This window comes from Callithrix jacchus, chromosome 7 (assembly GCF_049354715.1).
Source record: "Callithrix jacchus isolate 240 chromosome 7, calJac240_pri, whole genome shotgun sequence".
Classification (NCBI taxonomy): Eukaryota; Metazoa; Chordata; class Mammalia; order Primates; family Cebidae; genus Callithrix; species Callithrix jacchus.
Window position 1 is genome coordinate 154655372 of NC_133508.1, and position 21632 is coordinate 154677003.

Here is a 21632-nt window from a genome sequence, read left to right on the forward strand (position 1 = left end):
TTGTGTGCCCCTCTGCATTTCAGACAGCAGGTGTACAATAAATGTTTGTGGGATGAATCGACTGTTACTCTCCTGGAACACCCTTTCCCAGTACACCTCCACTCTCCAGAACAACTGTCTTCCTCACAGGCGCCAGCCACCAGCCCCACCACACCCTCTCGAAAGGCCTCTGCTGCTCATCACACAAAGCCTCCTGTACTCCCGGGAGCCCCGCTCTACAACCACCTTCCCAAGAAACACTCCCCACACCGAGTCTTCCCTGATCAAAGGTGCTTTCACAGGCACCTGTTCAGCTACCCACTCTTCACGGCTTGGTTTTCATGGCCATCTCCCCTTTTCGGCCTCAACACATCAAGAGGAAGGCTGGTGACAACCCTCCCCAAGCTCCGGACAGTTTTCACGCAAACCGGGTCCTCCAGGTTCTCAGGCCTGGAAGAACGGACGCTCTGCGATAGCATGAAGTGGACAATGATGTGCTTAGCATCCAGTCTTAAAACCAGAAAAAGTATTGGCACTGCTGATCCCCAGATCCTAGAATAACGTGTGGCAACTAAACGGAACTCAAAACTATTAGTTGAATGTTGGAAAGAACGAGCAGTCATCTGGCCCAGGCCCAGACTTGGAGAAGCTGCGGTCTGTCCAGCCTTTCTACACCAGGAGTGAGGACTCGTCCAAGGTCACAAGCAAGCCAGGGAAGAGGGGGCTGGAACCCCATCTTTGGCCTGGAAACACAGGGCCCTCCCTTCTGTCCCACCCGGCTTTCTCGCCACCCACCCCACCCCTTCCACACTCCAAAGACAGCTTCTCCACGACAAGTGCTGGGCAGTGTCCAGGAGTGGTTTTCTTCCTGGCTTCAAAACAAATTGTGACAAATGGCTCCACAGATCTACTGGGCCGTAGAGCTGAGCAGATGGGACTGCAATTCACACTATTAACTTAAATTCCACTTGACGTTGTTTCAAATCAGGGCATTTTATTTCGAAATTATAAAAAATTGTTGGGGGAGGTCATTTGTAAGGAAGTTTGCCAGCAGATTCATTTACAAACTGACTTACTCCTAGCCGCCCTCACCGATCACAGACTTTTACTCTCTCTCGCTCACTCTCTCCCCCCAAGAAGTCCTGCTCGTGCAGAGACTGATGGAATCCTGAGGCCCACCGGTCTAACCACCCAGCTAAGCTTGACTCCCCTGTGCCTGTGGACATCCTGCTGGCAGATGCACATTCCCACTAACAGCAGCCAGGGGGAAGCGCTATGAGAAAGCTCTTCTTGTTGGACGTGGTGGCTCACGCCTGTAATCCCAGCACTTTGGGAGGCCGAGACGGGTGATCACCTGAGGTCAGGAGTTTGAGACCAGCCTGACCAACATGGAAAAACCCCATCTCTACTAAAAAAAAATACAAAATAATCTGGGCATGCTAGTACGTGCCTGTAATCCCAGCTACTCAGGAGTCTGAGGCACGAGAATCGCTGGAACCCAGGAGGTGGAGCTGACATCACGCCATTGCACTCCAGCCTGGGCAACAAGATCAAAACTCCATCTCAAAAAAAAAAAAAAAAAAAGAAAGTTCATCTTTACTTTAAACTGAAATTAGGCTCAGGGGTCCTGAATACAGGACAACCCCAATCTCTTACTTATTCAGTAGACAACAGGTGGGCACATACTAGGCTAGCCACTGATGTAGTCACTAAGGTTTCAACGAGATGCAGAGGAACAATCTTTACCCTGAAGGAGCCCATGTTCCGTAGGTTCATTTCCTTTGCCTCTGTCTTACATACAGGTTCCAGTTTGTTTCTGTCCCTCAGAGTGTACTGCCTAGAACTTCGTGCTATTCTCCACAAGTAGCCTGACCAGCCTGTGGAGAAGGATGAGGCAAGCAGGCCACCTTCTCTCAGTGCAGACACGATGGCTGTTTCGTGGCTACATCACATGGTGCACACCTGCCAACTAAAACCTCCAAACTTCCCATGGCCTCCTGCACTTTGCAGCTGGATTCAAAACCTCGCATTCATCCCTGTTCCGTCAACAGGGCCAGACCATCAGTCTGTCTCATCCAGATTGCTTTTTATCCTACTTGCCAACCTACACACTTGCTGTTCCTTCTTGCCTTAAAGTCATACAGATGACTTTGAATGATTCAGACGACTATGACCTCTACTATCACCAAACTCAACAGTCAACGTGGAAAGGTCAAGGACAGAACCCCCAGCCCCCAGCATGCTAACGCAGCCGGGGGACTCTGAAAACAATGCTTGGGCACACTGCTTTCCTGTTCATGGACATGGACTGCTCTAGTCCTGCCTATGTCGGATCGCTCTCCCTCTTGCTGGCATCCACAGTAACTATACTCAATAAACACACCGGCTTTGATGCCAAAGCCTATGCCATCCCACACATCTTAAAAATAAAACAAACATGTGTTCTTCTAGCTACCTCACTCTTGTTGTGGTTTCCTGCAGTCTCACTAGGTACAAATCTCGGAGCCAAAGATTGCGGCTCCCTCTCTTTTGTTCTTTCATCGAGCGAGGGAGTCCCACTCCTTTCTCTCCAGAATCTCTCCTGTGTCACTGCCACTTGCCACCTACGCTTCAATATTAAAGGTCTTCAGCATATTTCAAAATTATCCTCCTGGCCAGGCGTGGTGGCTCATGCCTATAATCCCAGCACTTTGGGAGGCTGAGGCGGGCGGATCACCTGAGGTCAGGAATTTGAGACCAGTCTGACCAATATGGAGAAACCCTGTCTCATAAAAAAAAAAATTAGCCTCCTACTGCCACTCTTTTCCCTACCCTTGCCAGTCCACTCAGTAAATTACAGCCAGACAGGTGTCTCACACAGTTTCTCGCTGGATAAACCATGGCTGGTGATTCCGCTTTGCCAATCCCATTAAGTCCAAACTCCACCTCTTGGTATCCAAGGCTTGTAAAGTCTGGCCCCACTCTACCTACCCAATCTGATGCCCACCACTCCCTCCAAACATCCCCAGTACATCTTACTGAATTTTGCCATTTGCCCTAAGCCGACTACCAGTCATTCACACGTAAAGGCTTTGCTTACATTGTTTTCCATCCCTTGTGTTGGTGACCTAAAAACAAGATGGAAAAGGAAAAAGAGGAGGAGGAGAGAAAAAGAGAAAGGGAAGAACTGTGGAAAACAACAATAGGACCAGCGAACTCCTACAGCAGAGTCTTGTCAGGCCATCCCCTAACTGCTTTATATGTGTTACAATGTTTAACCCTCACAATGACAACAGGAAGTGGGTACCATTCCATCCCCAACTGCAGATGAGTATGGCACCCCAAGGTTAAGTATCTGCCCAGGGTCACATGCAAAGTCTGCATGCTGAATCACTCCAGCTGCACCACTGACCAGAGAAAAGTCACAGGTGGGAAGACAAGCATAAAATCAAGAACAAACCAGCTAAGGTGCTAACTGTACAAGGTGCTATGGAAGGGTGGTCAGCCTGGACAATCAGGAGGGCATTCCTCGGGAGATTGCCGCAATCAGAGTTAGGAGTGCGCAGTAGCCTGGCAGGCAGCCCAGGGATGGGTGAGGCACAGGCACTCATTCCCTTCCATGTGAGAAGTCAGGGCACATGCAAAGCCAAGGCCAGAGGACAAAGGTGAGCTCACTGATAAGGGCTGATACAGGTATGGCTGGAAGGGGTTACGGCTGGAAGGGGAGGGTGGACAGAGATGGGTAGTAAGAAGTGAAGATAGACAGGTAGGACTAGTCTTAAAGGGTTTGTATCTTGCTAACAATGGATCCTTAATTCTGTGACACATCTATTGACCACTCATTACCTACCTAAATCCTACTGTGCCTATGCAAAGCCCAGCTCACGTCCTTTCTCCTCTCAGGCCTGTCCTCCCTACTCCTGTGCAAACCACAGGTGTGGAGACAGGTCCCAACCACCTGCAGATGACAGAAGGCAGCTGCATCTAGGATCAGTCTACACAGAGGCAAGAAGGGATCCCACTCCTCTGCCTTTTCCTTTATGCTGTTCTTACCTTCTCTCAAAATGAAAGAAAATACAGTGTCATTGCTTCTTCCCTAAGCTTGTTAAGTCAAAGCATTAGGCTTCGTTACTTGGCTTTTTCTAGCTATTAGTACAAGTGTCTGGAAAATACCTGGAGTCACCAGCCTCTAGGAATCCATTAAGTTTAAGGAGCTCCACAAACTACTATCATTAGATGAAAAAGAAAATACTCATTTTCTTTGGGAGGCCAAGTTGGGCAAATCAGTTGAGGTCAGGAGTTCAAGAGCAGCCTGGCCAACATGGTGAAACCCCATCTCTACTGAAAACACAAAAATTAGCCAGGCATGGTGGCAGGCACCTGTAATCCCAGCACTCAGAAGGCTGAGGCAGGAGAATATCTTGAACCTTTACCCAGGAGACAGGTTGCAGTGAGCTGATGAGATGGCACCACTGCATTCTGGCCTGAGTAACAGCCATCAAGAAAAAGAAAGGGGGGCGGGAGGGAGGGAGAGAGGGAATAGAAAAGAAAAGAAAGAGTATGAAAGAAGAAAACATGCATTTTCTCAGAATTAAATAACACGGCTGGGCGTGGTGGCTCACACCTGTAATCCAAGCACTTTGGAGGCCAAGGTGGGAGGATTGCCTGAGGTCGGGAGTTCAAGACCAGCCTGACCAATATGGTGAAACCCCGTCTTTATTAAAAAATAAAAAAAAAAGATTAAAAAAAATAATTAAATAACAAAAAATGGCAAGTTTCTTAGCTCCGGTCAAGAAAATGACATCATGTGACAATAGCAGCCACTGCAAGCTCATCAGAAGATGAAGGACAATGATACATTTTTAATTTCTGAGTAAGGAACCACTTATAGACACATGTATAACAAATGCCTGTGCACATCCAGGATTTGTCAGATCTCAACATTTGGCCACAGCTGCTTTAGCTCTTCTTCTCTTCTTTTCAAGAAAGCAAGCATTACAGTCTGTGCTCCAATCCCTATTTCACCCCTTCCAAGTCCCACTATTCCACCCATCCCCAAAATGACAACATCCTGGATTTGGTATTTATCAGTCTTGCACGTTTTTACACTTTTACTACCTATGTATGTAGCCATCAACAATGTAAAGAGATTTTGCACACTTTAAAACTGTTTAAAATGGCATCACACTGTACACAGCCTTTTGCATCTTTTTTTATTGACAAAACATTTTTAAGGTAATCTTTGTTGACATATGTCATTCCAGGACATTCATTCAACTGCCTTACACCATGTTCCACTGTTTGAATAATCATCATCCTCAGGACAATTTATTCGTTTTCCTACTGATAAACTTTTAAGTGGTTTTCAACCTTTCATTGCAGTAAAGATTCCTGTAAATCCTCATCGAAGGGTATCTTCACACTAGGTATTGCCCAAATGGCTCTGCAACAGCAATGCACCAATTTCTGTTGCCAGGATTCGTGTTTAAATATTCCTATTGTTCGATGTCAACCTTGGTATTATTTCACTACTACACTTATCATCAATCAGATATGAGGATGAAATGGTGCCTTCTTGGTATTCCCAAAATTAATTTTAAATGGGAAAATAAATAACTAATAAATGCAGCTTAATCAACAAGAGTTTTCATTAACACATGGGGATACAGCAGGTGTTCCCTGGATTTTCTTGGTAATTATACAGGGAGGGTAGGGAAGTGAGTGAGGGTACAGATAAGATTGGACACGAGCTGGTAATTGCTGGAACTCAGTGGTAAGTGCATGGGGGTTAATTATCCTGCTTTCTTTCCTTTGGTACATATTTGAAATTTTTCACAATAGGAAATTAAAAGGACAGGGCGTGGTGGCTTATGCCCGTAACTCCAGAACTTTGGGAGGCGGAGGCAACGGATTACTTGAGGTCAGGCATTCAAGACCAGCCTGGTCAACATGGGGAAACCCTGTCTCTACTAAAAATACAAAAATTAGCCAGGCATGGTGGCACACACCTGTAATCCCAACTACCAAGGAGGCTGAGGCAGGAGAATCGCTTGGACCTGGGACGCGGAAGCAGCAGTGAGCCGAGATTGCGCCACTGCACTGTAGCCTGCAAAGCATCTGGAGCAAAGAACATCCGAAGAAGAGCGCTGACCACCGCAGCAGGCAGCTGTTCCGAATGGGCAGAGAGCAGAGCAGGCAGGAAGAGAGGACAAAAGGAAGAGCAGGCGGGGAAGCCAGGAAAGAAGATTTCATATTATATCATGATTTCAGTCAGAAGAGTTAGGAACATTATTTAATTATCGGGTTAGTGTTTCTGATGATTCTTTACAACACTGTAGCACCTAATCAAGTGTTATTTCTTTATTTTTTGTGACAGGGTCTGACTCTGTAGCCCAGGCTGGAGCAGTGGTATGATCATAGCTCGCTGCAGCTTCAAACTCCTGAGCATTTTTTTTTTTTTTGGTAAAGACAGGGTCTCGAACTCCTGGGCTCAAGTCATCCTCCCACCTTAGCCTCCCAAAGTGCTAGATTTACAAGCATGAGCCACTGTGCCCAGCCTATTATCAGATTTCAAAATTACTATTGATAGTATAATCACCATTAAAAGTCACTCAAGTTTTTGTCACCGAGCTTCACTTTGAAATATAGAATACTTCATTTTTCTCACATACCACACATCTGATTTTTTAAACGCGTATGAATTACCTCTTACTAGAAAAAAAACAAAATTTTTTGGTAAAAAATTATCCTTAAGTGGGTACTTTTTCCCTAAAGTCTGAGATGACTTAGGGTAAGAGGTCAAACCATGTGCTTTGTAGTGGAACTGCAACTATGATTAATGCCATTAGAATCCTGGATGCCTCGAACAGCTGCAACAGGGCGGACCTGAGGCGGGAGTCCCCATGCTTAGGGGAAGGGGCCCGGGCACTGGGAGATAGATGGTCAGGGCTCCCCGAATGTGCAAGACACACATGGAAGAAACAAACAGAGTGGGGTTCGGGCCAGAGCAAAATTTGGTTTGGGATGGAGCTAAAAACTGTCTTACCAGTGGGAAGAAGTAGATTAGTTCAACAGAGTAACAGAACGTGAGCAAGAAAAGCCCCACGATAATTAAAATCGATGGTGGAAACTGGGCACTGTGAGGCTGTGGGCCGGTGTCCTGCACTGAACGGCTTGGCTGGCAGTGGGTACAGCGCTGCCCGGAGATACAAGCTCCTGGGCCAGGCTGCAGCATCATCAATCACCGCTGCTGCTCGCTGGGCCTTGGGAGCCAGCGCACAGTAGCAGCAGATCTCAGCAGGGGGCCACCAGGGCCACCAGCCAGTGAGCCCACAGCTTAGCTGAGTCACGATCAGGTTCCTCTGCATATTGCTGCCTGAAAATATCTCACCCCCTGGAACCTCCCTGTCCCACCCATCTTTACTTGCAGTCCTCACTCCCCTCACCTCTGCCCCTAAAGCAATTATTCATTAACCACAGGGATCCACCATCCAGAAACAAAAGAGGCTGCAAATCTCTATCTGTGCCTGCAGTTCTTGGTCAGAAAGGCGCCCTGGGATGGGGGAGAGGCACCAGGGTCATGGTGCAGGCTCAGATACAATGTGACAATTACCAACAGTTCTGGAGTTGATCATTTCTCAGAAAAGGAAACTGCGGTCAACTTGTCCAAGGTCACACAGCTAGTCCTGGACAAAGTGGCTTGAAGAACCCAGGTCTCTGATTCCCAAATCAGTACTCTTACCCCTCCCACGCCACCTCCCTCTTCTAAAGATCCACCCAGTGGAACCAGACCAGGGCTGGCATCTCAGCTACTTCTCCATTCACGCCTCGGGGTCAGTGATTCAGGCAGACACTCCTCAAGTGACCTTCAGAGGCCTTGACTCACTCCTCCGACAGTCCTTTGTGTCTGGACACTCCCAGATGTTCCTCAGTAGCTCCATCCTCTTTTGTACATTTATTACTGTCAGCCTGAGGCCAGCAAGAGGTCTCAATGGCTGGTGCTCTGAGGCCAGCCTAGGGCCAGCCTGCCCCAATCCCTCCCAGTCCCGAGAGGTCCTCCTGGGGATGCAGGCGCACAGACTGACAAGGGTAAGGAGTGGAAGGGCAAGTGGCCTCCTGCCACACCCATGCTCAGAAAGGTTTCCAAGGCATGTCTCATGTTGATGTTGTTACAAGTGCAGAAAGGGCTTTGAGGTGTGGCAGATCCTCCAATCCCTGTGAAACAGGGATCATTGTTTCTATCCCACAATGAGGAAGCTGAAGAACAGAAAGATCAGGTGACTAATCAAAGATCACAAAGTTAGCAGGAATCAGGGAAAGGGCAGGAAAGCAGAGCTTCCAACTGCAAGGTCAGGACTCTTTTCATCCCAGCAGGCGAGTCTGCCAGCCAGTCTCTGCCCTGGTCTCTGCCCTCCCCAAACACGTGCACCAATTTGGAGAGACTGCTCCCAGCACATATGCTGCAGGATAAACTTCAGTGCTCATCCCTCTCACTCTGACAACAAGTCCTTAGAAGGGGGTCCCACACTGTCCATCTGGGTCCCTACACCAAAGAACACCTAATTATCAAGTGGGCCCCACTCAGGAAATGTGCCCACAAAGAAAGACAAAAGTAAACCCAACCACACAGTCCTCAAAATCCTCCTCTCCATTTCACAGAAACACCACAGCAGAGCTGAACTGTAACCTGATAGCACCCCTATCTGTTTTTGGCTCTTTCAAAACATTAGGGACCTCAGAGGAAAGCAATGCAGAAAACTGCAGTCATTTGGCCTCCTGTTAAGGAGAGCCCTGAGCAGCAAGCTCGAGACCTGAGATGCACCATAAAACAGCAGCCGCAGGCCGGGTGTGGAGGCTCAAGCCTGTAATCCCAGCACTTTGGGAGGCGGGTGGATCACGAGGTCAAGAGATCGAGACCATCCTGGTCAACATGGTGAAACCCCGTCTACTAAAAATACAAAAATTAGCTGGGCATGGTGGCGCGCACCTGTAGTCCCAGCTACTTGGGAGGCTGAGGCAGGAGAATTGCCTGAACCCAGGAGGCGGAGGCTGCGGTGAGCTGAGATCGCACCATTGCACCCAGCCTGGGTAACAAGAGCAAAACTCCGTTAAAAAAAAAAAAAAAAAAAAAAAAAACCAGCAGCCACTCCACACAGCCCTGAGCAGCAGCAATCAGGCCCTGACGGCTGCGATGATGCTGAGGCAGTGGCCCTATCGCCCCCATGGCTTCTGCATGCAGGTTCATTTGGGAGAGGACACCTCTAACTCCATCTCTGGCCAGGAGCCAGCAGAGTAGGCGTGAAAGCCAGGGAAGTGAACTGCACAGAACAGACTGTTCCAGTGTCCATGGGCTGCATGTGGGTCCCACGTCACCCACAGGTTGAATCTTAATTCTGAACCGAGGTGACAGCAGAGAGGATGGGCAGCAAAGGAGGGTGTGGCAATCAGCCATCAGAGGTGGCAGCCCTGTGTGACGGAAGGACCTCCTCAGGAAAGCTCTCCACCAGCAACTGGCTCCAAATGCTCAGACTTTCCAAGAAATTCCTGTGAAAAGGACAGGCTCAGGGCCTGTGAATGTGATAGTCAGCAATTAACACCTCAGCAGCCAGTGGCACTAGGGAATAGAGAAAAGAACCTAGATTAGGCATCAAAAGTACCGGGTCCCCTTCATACACGGCTGGTAGGGCGGTAGGAGGGTGCAGCCACTTTGAAAAACAGTCTGGCAGTTTCTTTCAAAGTTAATCAAGTTACCAGACGACCCAGCAATCCAACTCCTAAGTATTTACCCAAGACAAATAGAACTTGTATCCACACAAAGACTTGTACACATCCTAATAGCTGTATTCTCAGCAGCCCCAAACTGGAAGCAACCCGAACGCCTACCAGCTGGTGAAGAGATAAACAAAATGTGATATAGCCACAAAACAGAACACTACTCAGCAATAAAAAGGCACGAACTAGATACACACAACATGGAGGGATCTCAAGAGCACTGTGCTGAGCGAGAGAAGCCAGATTCAAAGGGCTGGGCACTGGGAGATGCCATGTGCGTCACATTCCGGATAGTGCAGAACTGTAGTGGCAGGATTCAGGTCCCCTGAGACTAGGGCCTGGAGGCTGGGGAGGGGCTGGTGGCAAGAAGCATGACAGAACTTTTTGGGGACTGGAGAGTGGTCCACATTTGACTGTGGTCGTGGTTATGTGGCTGCTCATGTTTGTCAACAAATAACTACATATATATATATATATATTTTTTTTTTTTGAGACGGAGTTTCGCTCTTGTTACCCAGGATGGAGTGCAATGGCGCGATCTCGGCTCACCGCAACCTCCGCCTCCTAGGTTCAGGCAATTCTCCTGCCTCAGACTCCCGAGTAGCTGGGATTACAGGCACGCGCCACCATGCCCAGCTAATTTTCTGTATATTTTTTAGTAGAGACGGGGTTTCACCATGTTGACCAGGATGGTCTCGATCTCCTGACCTCGTGATCTGCCCGCCTCGGCCTCCCAAAGTGCTGGGATTACAGGCTTGAGCCACCGTGCCCAGCCAACTACATATTTTAAATTGGTGAATTTGGTTGTATGCAAGCAAGTTATACCACCATAAGGCGAAGTCCTGGCCCATGCTGGCTGTGGCTTGGAGAAATCACAGAAGCTTGCTGGGTCTCAACTGCTTCATTTGTGCAGATGACTGTGTAATATGCCCCGGGCAGGGGAACCGCAGGAATGAAATCAGAAAATGCAAGTGAACACACCAAGCCAGCAAAACGTGAGGCTTCCCCAAACATCCACTTCTGCTTTCTTTCCTCAGTGTGAGTAAGTGGCTCCGATGATCCACAAACCTTCCAACCAGCCAAGTCAGGGACCAGCAGGAGGACTCAGGAAAGCACTGAAGTGCTGGGGAGAAGTGGGACAGCCGCTGAGCACAGCCACACCGGGAGGGCAGCCTGTAGAGGCACCGCAAGCCATGGACGAGACTGTGCTGGGTGTGGGGATGGGAGGTAGCAGGAGTTCGCTGGTGGGGGACAGGGCCCAATTCCTGCTGACTTGACCATATTGCAAAAGGCCAGCCTGGCTGTGGCCTCACCTCCGGCCTCTTATTTCCTCTACCTTAAAGAGCTGTCATTTAAGTGCCTTTCCACAACGGCAGCGTCTCCCTCCACATGTGGGCTCAAATACAGAGTGGGGCCGGAGAGAGACAAAGCCTCCTTCATGACACACTGTGATTTGTTTCTGCCCTGTGTGAACCCTTGGCTCTGTGACACAGAACACAAGTTTCAGCAGTTCCTGTCACTTCCCACAGGCGAATGAGACAGAGCATTCTTTTGTCCAGCTTCTGGTGAAATGTCATTATCATCATTTTTAGGAGAAAGATGGAGAATTGGGGTGGGTTGTCAAAAAGATGGATCCAAAAGACTTCCAAGAACCTTAGAAAGCTTGGAATCTAACTGTGCCAGTCCTTTTTTATGTCTAATTTCACTTCAGAAGTTCCCCTTAGCACAATATAGTAATACTTACCAGCCGAGAGAAGGTTGGGTTTTGGCCCACAAATAGCCAAGGACAGAATTTCCTTAATTCATTGAGAAGGCAGAAGGTGGCGTTAAAGAGTATTCACAGGTACCCAAGATTGCCAGAGGCAGAATCGAGTGAGTTGTCAGCGGTGAAACACAGAGGAAGGCAGAGAGAGCTACCCTGAGACAACAAAGGCAGATACAGGAACAAAGTTGGGGTCCCTCAGGTCTGTGGCCACCAGCTTCGGCCAGGACAGCCTGGCAGCTGAAGAGTACGTTCTCGCCTGTTAGATGCCTGTGTCTCAAGTGTTGCTAACTTGCTAATGCAGATGTCTCCGCAAGCCCTGCCCCGGCTCCCCACCCGGCGAGCACTCACTCACTTTCCCCAGGATGCCACCAGGGAGGTACTCTCCCAGCACCTCACGAACGTCTCAGGCAGGTTCTTCCCGGGGACGCAGCGCAGTTCCTGAGATGACGTCAGCGCTGCTCTCTGAAAGCACCAGGCGAGGAGGCAAAACAAAGGAAACCCTAAAGAACGGTGAGAGCAGCAGAGAGAGGCAAGAGAACAGTGGGACCGGCAGAGAGAGGCAAGGGAACAGTGGGACCGGCAGAGAGAGGCAAGGGAACAGTGGGACCGGCAGAGAGAGGCAAGGGAACAGTGGGACTGGCAGAGAGAGGCACTGGTGTGGATGGAGAGGGCAGCAGCAAAATGTTTAAATGCTGGGGACACTCAGGGGCAAAGGCGTGACAGGTGACAAAAAAGGTGAAGCTAAAGGTCAGGAGAGACCCAGGCCGCCTTGCCCAAACAACGGGTTGAGGAATGACCTCACAGCTGCTGATGCCCTTGACAGCAACGTCTGAGGCTGGTAACACTCGGGACCACTGTGAGTGCTCCCTGCTCATGGATTCCCAGAACCCGGCTACAGATGGCCTTATCAGACTGAAACAAGAACACCAAGATATTCCGAGGGAGGTGACAATGGGGTCCAAAGGTCATGCCTTTATGGCTCACAACTGTGTGTGGACTCTGGCCCGAATCCCAACACCAAATGGTCACACCGTGTCTCTGGCCAATCAGCTGACCCGGGTGGCAACCCCTGGCTCTGGTCAACAAAACTGACAACCACCATTTACTGAGTACTTACTATGTGCCAGGCCGATGCTAAGTGCTTTCCTAGGATGGTCCATTTAACTCTTACAATCACCCTAATGAGTATTTCCTATTATTTGACAGATGAGGAAATGAGAGCTCGGAAAAGTAACTTGCAAAAGCATACTGCTGCTCCATAACAAATGTTGACTGAAGGTTGTCTGGGCAGACAGAGGCAAGGATGACTGGAACCAGACAGACAAACGAAAGACTGGCTGACAGACCACTCGGGTATCCCTTTTCCTGGGATGAAGCTTAGACCCTGTAGGCCTATCAGCAAGAAGCAGTGTGTAAAATAGGAGTGGTGCCCAAGAACACAACAGCAGCAGCAAATACTGATGACACCCTGGTTTTGCAGAAGGGGAAGGAAAAATAAGAATGTCAACTCTCCATTCAACAGAGAAATGGTGCTTTTAAATTTTCAAACTCATGAAGGCAAGCTCCAGAGAGGCCAGCAATGCCTCCAAACTGTCTCCCACGTCTGAAGGGTTTTCCTCTGGTATTAGGAGACAAGGCTTTCAGCTGGAGGAGAAACAGGACACATGGGAGATCACACTCAGAGCAGGAGGTGCCTCTCAAATTCCTTTCCCACGTGTCTAACTCTGCTTTGTTAAGTACAATCAGACCCGCCATCTGCACTTTTACTTGCTGCCTGATGAAAACCAGATGCCAAAGGCCTCCCAGCACTCATAGGGCCCTTTGCCCTTAGGAAAACACCATGATTCAGCCAGGTGAGATGGATACAACACTGTAACAAGGCATGTGCACTAAGTGCCTAGCTCCAGACTGCTCAGCCTTGCAGAAAAGGCACATTTTGACTCTTCTGAGAGTGGGAAAGATTTGAAAGATGAGCTTTGCACCTCATTCCTATTCAGGTCTGGAGATCTGGAACTTCTTCCTGAAGCTCCATGTTTAGCCAGATAATTGAGACACTCCACCTGGTCACCACTGGACACCTGCCACCCAAACATTCCCCCTGCAAGCCACGCGGTGTTCTGGTGCCTGTGGAGAGAGCAGCCATCTCGCTAGCGCAGCTCATGAACAAGGACCCCCTTCCCTGGACAGCCAAGATGTAAACCTGCCTCCAGAAACACTGAGACTTCTAGAGGTAGGACGAGTCGGCCAACAAGCTCCAGCCCCATTCACTGCAGACCCCTGAGCAAATCAGGTCAGGAGAAGGTGGAGAACTGTACCCTGAAGACCACATACCACCCAGACCCAACACAAACAGCAGTCAGCATTGCCACCTGTTACAGCTTCTACCAGGATTTCCCAGCTGAGCAGGAGCCGTCCAAGTCTGGCCCTGGAAGGACGGCCCTCCACTTCTTGCGGTCATACCATCCGGCCCTGGCCCAAGGCTGCTGAGGCATGGGAGGAATCAACGGAGGAATACAAGGCTCTTTGCTGCTCCTTCCTCTCCCACTTCGTTGGCTAACATTAGTCACGTGGCCCCAACCAAACTGTGAGGGAAGCTGGAAAATTTGGAGTGTGTACGTGTCTGGTGAGTTGCCTCCACCACATCCTCTTAAGCCTTGGCCTCTCATTTTCAAAGTCTAGCCCTATTTTCAAATGAATTCCATGCCTCATTACTTAGATCCTTCCTCACTATCTCAAAGCCACAGTGGCAAAAAGCAAACAGCATCTTCCTAAAATCTTCCCCTTCCATCTTCCTCTCCTGGATCTCTGTCTTATCCTTCTTTGCCAGTTAATTTATTCACTTACAGTCTCCCTTGGACAGCTTCACTCCCTGCCCGCACCGCTATCAACGCAAATGTGCATTATTCCAGCAGCCTGAACTCACCACTCGGCTTGCACTTTCTCCCCCTTCCAATGAACCTGGTACACAGCTACTTAATCCTTATAATTCTTCCCAAGGCCCACTTTCGTTCCTTTCTCCCCTGTTCATGAGCCTGCAATACTTTTTCCGCTGAGTAAGTCAAGTACCACCTTATAAACTCACAATTTGAGGCGCTCTAGAATCTGCCCGTGGAATTAGTCAGGACGTAATCTCCCTGTTTCCGGGGAGTGCCACCTCCACTCCTGTCTTCGCGGGTTTGCTCAAGCCGCCATCCCTTTCCCTGGAATGCCCTTCTGCTCCTCCCACACAAATCCTAATCCCACCTCAGCATCCACTTAAAATACAATCTCCTCGCTCCACTCTTTCCTACCAACTGCTTTCCTCTCTCCTTTCTGCCTTCCCACAGGGCGAAGCTCTGTCTCGGAACAATGTGCTCCCTGATGATAATTCATGTGAACGGTACTTTTTTACAAGAAGAAATCCTAATTCACGCTCCTTTGAGGGAGTGTGCCTAACACACGTTGCCTTCAACTATTAGTAGAAAATCCCAACTCAACTAGCTTAAATAGTAAGGACAAAACGTATGGAGGTTGAACTGTTCAGTCCTCAGGGGCTTGGCCCTCAGGGACCCTGGTTCTTCCCATCTCTTCCCCTCTGCTGGGATTAGCAAACTTGTTTTCCTCATTACAACAAGATGGCTGCTTCTTGTCCAAGAATCTAGTGAAAGAAGCTGTCCCTTCTGCATTTCCTTTTATAATGAAAAACATCTGTCCCAGAATCTCCCAGCAGATTTCTCATATCTCAATGGCCACAACCATGTTGCATGCCCATGTCTAAACTATGGGCCTCCGGGATGGGCTCAGCTCAATCAGCACATACCCTGGGGCTGGAAGCACGGTCACCTTTCCTTTGGTGGCGTGTGGGAGAGGTGTGGCATCCAACCCAACTGGGACCTGCCCCAGGAAAAGAACAGTCGCTGTAGGTGACCAATCACGTCTGCCACAGGCAGGGACCAATATCACATCTCTGTGTTTCCCCTCACTTGCCACCCCCATCCCGTGCTGGCAGATAAGGATGCTCAACAAATAGCTGTGGAACTACAAATTATCCTGTGGGTGTGAGAAAAGAGTGTGCATTATAATAGGGTGGTACAATTGGACATGTGTGCACGGAAAATGCAAAAAGGGCCATGAAATCCAAACAGATGCAAAAACGTTCTTAACAGAGAAGGTTTGGGAAGCTCTGATCTAAGCCCTGGCCTGGACTCAACTCCCAGTTCCACAGATAGGGAGCAGGCCCCAGGCCAGAGTGCTGGGCTTCTCCCAGCAGGACCCAGCTGGGCCTTCTCCTCAGTTCAACCCTTGCCTCTGAGGACCAGTGGTCTATAGTCCAGCCTGCAACCCTTCAGACAGAAGCTCCAGGCACAAAAAGGAGGCTCACAATGAGGAACACCCATACCTAACCATAACTGAGCACATGATGGGCTCACACAAATCTGTGGAATGAGTGCATGACCTCATGAGCACTGGTCTGGAAAAGTAAGTGTCCCTTCACTCAGGCTTAAAGGGAGGGCTTCTTCCACCATGCCAGTATCTCTTTCTTCTCTCTCTTCTTCAGGTCAAACAGGTCCTAGTCCTGCCTTCCATCTCAGCTTTCCAGCACACTCTTCCCACATTCTTTGGGTTACTAACAAGCACTCCAGACCCAAGTACACATGCTCCCACCTGAAACTGGGAAATCTACCAAGAACTGCATAGAAAATATACTGGACACAAGGCACTCCAGTCCCACAGTCTGTGTCACAGATCACCGGTTCTAGCCGCTTGAAGTTTTAGAGTTTCTTTTCAAATCCCAGAGCTAGCATTTCTTTGGCTAAACTGTGTTAAATGCAGTCTACTATAAAACTGCATTGATTGCAACACACATTCAACATTCGATACATATCGACTGAGCAACTATTAGGTTGGACCATGTGACATCATTGACATTCGACTGTTTCTGACCTATCAAAATGGCAATAAATTCAACCTAATATTTACTCTACGCCAGGCAGTAGGCTAAGGGAGGATTTGGGACACCATGATATACAGCATAACATAGAAGTAATCCCTGTCCTAATGGAACTTAAAATCTAGTTTATTAAACCATTGCTCACAAAAGCACAGTCTAACTTCAGGACTATAATGAATTATAAATGCATTTATCTGTTTACTTTCGGACTTCTTTGCTAGCCTATAAGCTATCCAAAGATGAGGGTTATGTCTCTTCCACTTCACACACTGAGCAAGCACATAGCAGAACACATTATGTATTTGTTAAATGTATTGATTAGTGTTACAACAGACAGTTGCATGTGCTGTGGAAGCATTTGGCAGGGAGATCTAATCTCATCTTGGGAGGTGAGGATCCCAGACATCACTCACTTGGAATTTCTGACACTGATGATAAGGTTGAGTTAGGTCTTCCCAAAACAGGTTTCTATACAGCATATAAACGACCGCCAGCATGCACAGGGGTTTCACAGGGACGATCTAAAATACTTAAGAAAACAAACGGTTTCCAAGATCAGTCTAGTATTTCAGAAATTCCATTTACATAAACAATGGGGACGCTAATTGCAAATCATTCTTATTTCTCCCCTAAAGCAGGATCCCCCGAGGATCTTTATTAGGCATTCTATTAGCCTAGTTTGAGTTACAGTATTTACTTAAAAGTAGTAACAGTGAAGTTCTTGAAAAATATTTGGTAATTCGGATATTTTACTAATTCAAACTAATCTTCCTCATTAGTCTACACTGTTAGAGATTTAACCATCATATTAAGAGAAAGTATCAAAGGCTCCATTTGGAGTAATGGTCACCAAATTTCACAAGACACCTTGGTAGCAGGAACCCGAGCTAACATCAGGAAGTAGGTAGAAACAGAAAATAAAGGAATGATAATTTGAAGAGCAACTGCGATCCAATTTAATCCAGCAGATGATACGTATATGAAGTCATATTCAAATTATAAGAGAGCACCAAAAACTTGATATCCTGATCTTTTGATTAACCAGGTATGGTTCAGGGGAAATGTCAGTGAACACCGCTGACCAAGCAGCACTGACTCTCCTAACTATTTTGCAGCACCTCCCTGAGAAGCAGCCCTGGACACACACTGCATAGACATCCGTGAGCCTAGACAGCATCTTCATGTATGTTTGGCCTGCCATTGTTCTCTGTACCAGCATGGAGATTTAGTAACACACTGGTCACATTCATGGGGCATCTTGAACTCTCTTGACGTGGTAAATGAACAGCAGGCCCTGTCCCCATGCCAAAAGCAAACAAAAACCTGTCACCAGCAAGGAAGACACCCGGTCTCTCCAAAGGATGCCAAAGTCCCCATCCAGCCTCCTTTGCAGAGCCTCACAAATCTCTCGGATGCAGGCAGGATGATCACGGGCTAGGGAAGATTATGCTCTGAATGTCTTAAGAGATTAGTTACTTAAAATCCTCCACATGACTTCAGTCATCCCCGTTACAGATCACAGAGTAAAAAGCCTACTTGATTAAAGCTGAATGCCTATACATTTGCAAAAGGGAAAATATGCAGAAAAAAAACAAGAGTCAGATTACTGATGGGCACAGCACCGGCTCTAGGACACAGAGGTGCTGAATAAATGATGACAAGGAGGCACATATAGTTATGATACATTCACCATAAATGCCACCATCCTCAAAGCTCTCACAGTTACTTTTCCCCAAATCAGAGACTGAAGCTGGCCTTATCTTCACGTGAGGCCCAGCTCTCCCCAAATTCCAAATATGGGAATTACAGCTCCTCCGTGGTAGGGGGAAGAGTGGGAAGGCGAATGTTTGTATTGCATAATGTTTTAATTAAAACAAAGACGACGTGCACCAGAGTCTTTCTCATCTCCTGTTGGGGCATTTTCCAACACTCCTTCCACCCTCTACCCACCCAGGCCACCATGGGTCTTTTTCTTCCCTCTAGGACAATTCACCTTTAAAATAAAAGGACTGGGCATGAAATCTACAAAGATTCTTCCAAAGTGAACTCAGGCCTAGAAAGAAGCAACTTGTTAGTTTATCTCATTGCTCCCTTTTAGAAGAAGTGCATGGTTCAGAGGGACGCCCAGCCAGAGAGGTGCTGGAATGCAGAGCTGGAGCCAATCACCTGCTCCGAAAGAGAGAAGGCGGAAGCCCTGGGCAGGGTGCTTAGAATGTGCTCTTGCTTCTTTGCAATGAAATATCAGAAGACAGATTGCAATATTGTTCAGCAAGCTATTTTTTGTACTGAAACATCAGAAGGCATTATAAAACTGTTCAGCAAATCATCTCTAAACAATGTCACGAAGGGTTACCTAGTTTGGGACAAGCCCGGAATGAATCGATCCGCACCATCACTCCTCACACTAACAAACATGCCCATCTGTGAAGCAGAATTCCGAACACATCACCATCTCCAAACCAACACCAAACCACTGCCAAACAAAGCTGATGGGAAAAACCAGAAAGGTCTCAGAGAAGTGCTGCTTGCAGAGAAGAATGGCCCCACGCAGAGGCTCCGGAGAACAGCAGGCACCTGCTTTGGAACCCTGGTGACTTCCACCAGGCAGAGCTTACAACCATCTGGGACCTGCAGTCGCAGAGGGCTGACGGAGAAGGGGAAGCACTTGGCTACCCGGGAGGTCACCAGTGACTCTGAGAAAAGTTCAGGTCAATGCCTGTTTAGGGTTTACCCCAGGCTGGGAGAGGGCATCTGGCAAGGAACAGACCTGGAAGAGCCTGCCCCTCACTGAGCTGCTACAGCAGGTTCTGGGAACTTGTAAGAGCCACACAGACGAGGGCCCTGGGCTACGTTCCCACAGCCTCCCTTGCCAGGGTGCCCTCAGGGAGGCCACACTGTAGGAGGCAAAGTATGAGGTGGGAAAGATGGATTGGCCTTGTCCCCACCACACCCTATACGAGGCTCCTCTGAAGAAAGCATTGTATGATGCTGTCTCCTCTCTGTTGTGCATTATGTGATTTCTCTATTTCTACTTCTCTTTTGTTCAGGCTTCCTAGAAATTCAGAGCTAAGTGTGAAATTCCCAATTCCCACAGACAGGCAACATCCCTAGCAGTAATAAGGACATTCCACACACATAGGATTTGGGATATTTGCGTATTTTCAAGAAAGAAAGGTTTCCCTTTAGCCTTCTCAAAGCCCCTCCCTTCTCCTCACTCTCCCCTCATCACTGCTGTCCATCATCTCACCCCTCCCTTCTCCTCACTCTCCCCTCATCACTGCTGTCCATCATCTCACCCCTCCCTTCTCCTCACTCTCCCCTCATCACTGCTGTCCATCATGTCACCCCTCCCTTCTCCTCACTCTCCCCTCATCACTGCTGTCCATCATCTCACCCCTCCCTAAGATCATCACACTCCCTCTTCCTGGTGGCCCAGGGCATTGGCAACTTAAGGCTGTAAAGAAGAGCTGAGAACAAAACAGGAAGAAAGGAGGTTAAGTAATGGCAAAAAAAAAAGATGTACCTTAGGAATAAAAAGGAGTTCCCCAACCTCATGGTGTTTTTAATTAATCCTTCTATTTATTAAAGATTAAAAATACATATCAGGTGACTAAAAATGTTAGTCGTGATTTTAGCTTTGAATTCCGAGGCACTGGAGATAACAGAACAACGAGTGCTTGTTGTTAAATTAACCTTGGCTAAATTGTTAACTGAAGTTCTCGGGAAAGCCTTCTTAGGAAAGTATTAGTAGATTCTACTGGAACAGGGACTACCCCCAGAGGTCTCAGGATAAGGGGTAGAAGGTCAAACAGTGATGTTTAAGAAGGGGCAACTATGATGCCTGAATTCCATAGCCATCTCTCCAAAAGAGCAACTATTTTAAAAATCAGGTCTAAAGGTGAGCCATCCAAGGAACTGCTCTTGCTCCCAAAGGTTTTATAGAAAGTCATTGGCATAAAAGAGGTTTTTAATTTTTAGATTGCATTCCAGCCTTGGCAATAGAGCAAGACTCCTGTTCTCTCTCCCCCTTTGTCTCTCTTTCTTAGAAAGAAAGAAAGAAAGAGAGAAAGAAAGAAAGAAAGAAAGAGAGAGAGAGAGAGAAAGAAAAGAAAGAAAGAAAGAAAGAAAGAAAGAAAGAAAGAAAGAAAGAAAGAAAGAAAGCCATTCCCGTGAACATAAGAAGTAACCCACCACTGTGAAACGATGATCTTTTCACAGCAATAACTGTTGCTGCAGAGCTTGAGAAAAAAGGTTTTCTTCCTTTGGGTCAGAGTCTTAGCTGCTGAGCCCGTAGCCAGCAACCTTCGAGGCTACTTGAGTCCAGTTCATTCTATCTGGAGGAGTCATTTGGGAATTTAAAACACAGGGACCCTTTTTTTCTGGTCCATGAACAAATAGGAATGCTTAACTGAATTAGACACAAAACTCAGTATTTATGGTTGTCGTCTTAACAGGTTTTAAATAGGCTTCATTTTAATTTAACATAATTTCAAAATAATAGCAAAATAGTCAATAAAATATGGAAGTGCTTAATTTGCCGAATTTATGTGTTTTTTTGAAGAAAGTATGCAGAATAAACAAGTCAATTATTTTCACTAAATATATTAAAATTTAAGGGTAATATTTTTATTACTTGCTCTCCTGATACAGCAAAATTATTGTTATATAGTTATTGAAGGAGGCTCACTACTCCCCAATGATTTCACAAATTACAGCTTCAACCAGCTATAAAATAACCAAATCAGTTCTGATATAGCCATAAAATTAAGTCTGAAAAAATAGTGAAGTAAATCACCCCTTTAAAATCGAGTTGTTGAACAATATGTTCTGCATGATTCCATTTACATCAGAAAAAAATATATTTGTGTGAGTATAGACATAGAAAAGGGTCTGAAAGAATACACACCAAACTATAAAGAATATATATCAAAGTCAATAAGGGGCATGGACAAGGAAGGGAACGTCTACATTTTGCTTTCTACATTCTTATAACAGAATTAAAGTCACCGTTACCTCCATCAAAAAATTCTAAGTCAAAAATTAGGCCAGTCACAGTGGCTCACGCCTGTAATCCCAGCACTTTGGGAGGCCAGGGCAGCAGATCACCTGAGGTCAGGAGTTCGAGAGCAGCCTGGCCAACATGGCAAACCCCCATCTCTACTAAAAATACAAAAATTAGCCAGGCATGGTGGAGAGCACTTGTAGTCC

General features: G+C 47.4%; 1 protein-coding gene across 4 annotated transcripts in view; it reads right to left on the reverse strand.

Annotated features, from left to right (window-relative positions):
• Positions 1-21632, reverse strand: part of IGSF3 (immunoglobulin superfamily member 3) — a 93577-nt gene that overhangs the window by 60445 nt on the left and 11500 nt on the right. Inside the window, exon 1 of one of the 4 annotated variants that reach the window (XM_078332848.1) lies at positions 11847-11934. The exons of the other annotated variants lie outside the window; for them this stretch is intronic. The gene's annotated coding sequence lies outside the window, so the exon portion shown is untranslated. Of the gene's footprint in view, positions 1-11846; positions 11935-21632 lie in introns of those variants that run through there. 4 annotated transcript variants of the gene reach the window in all.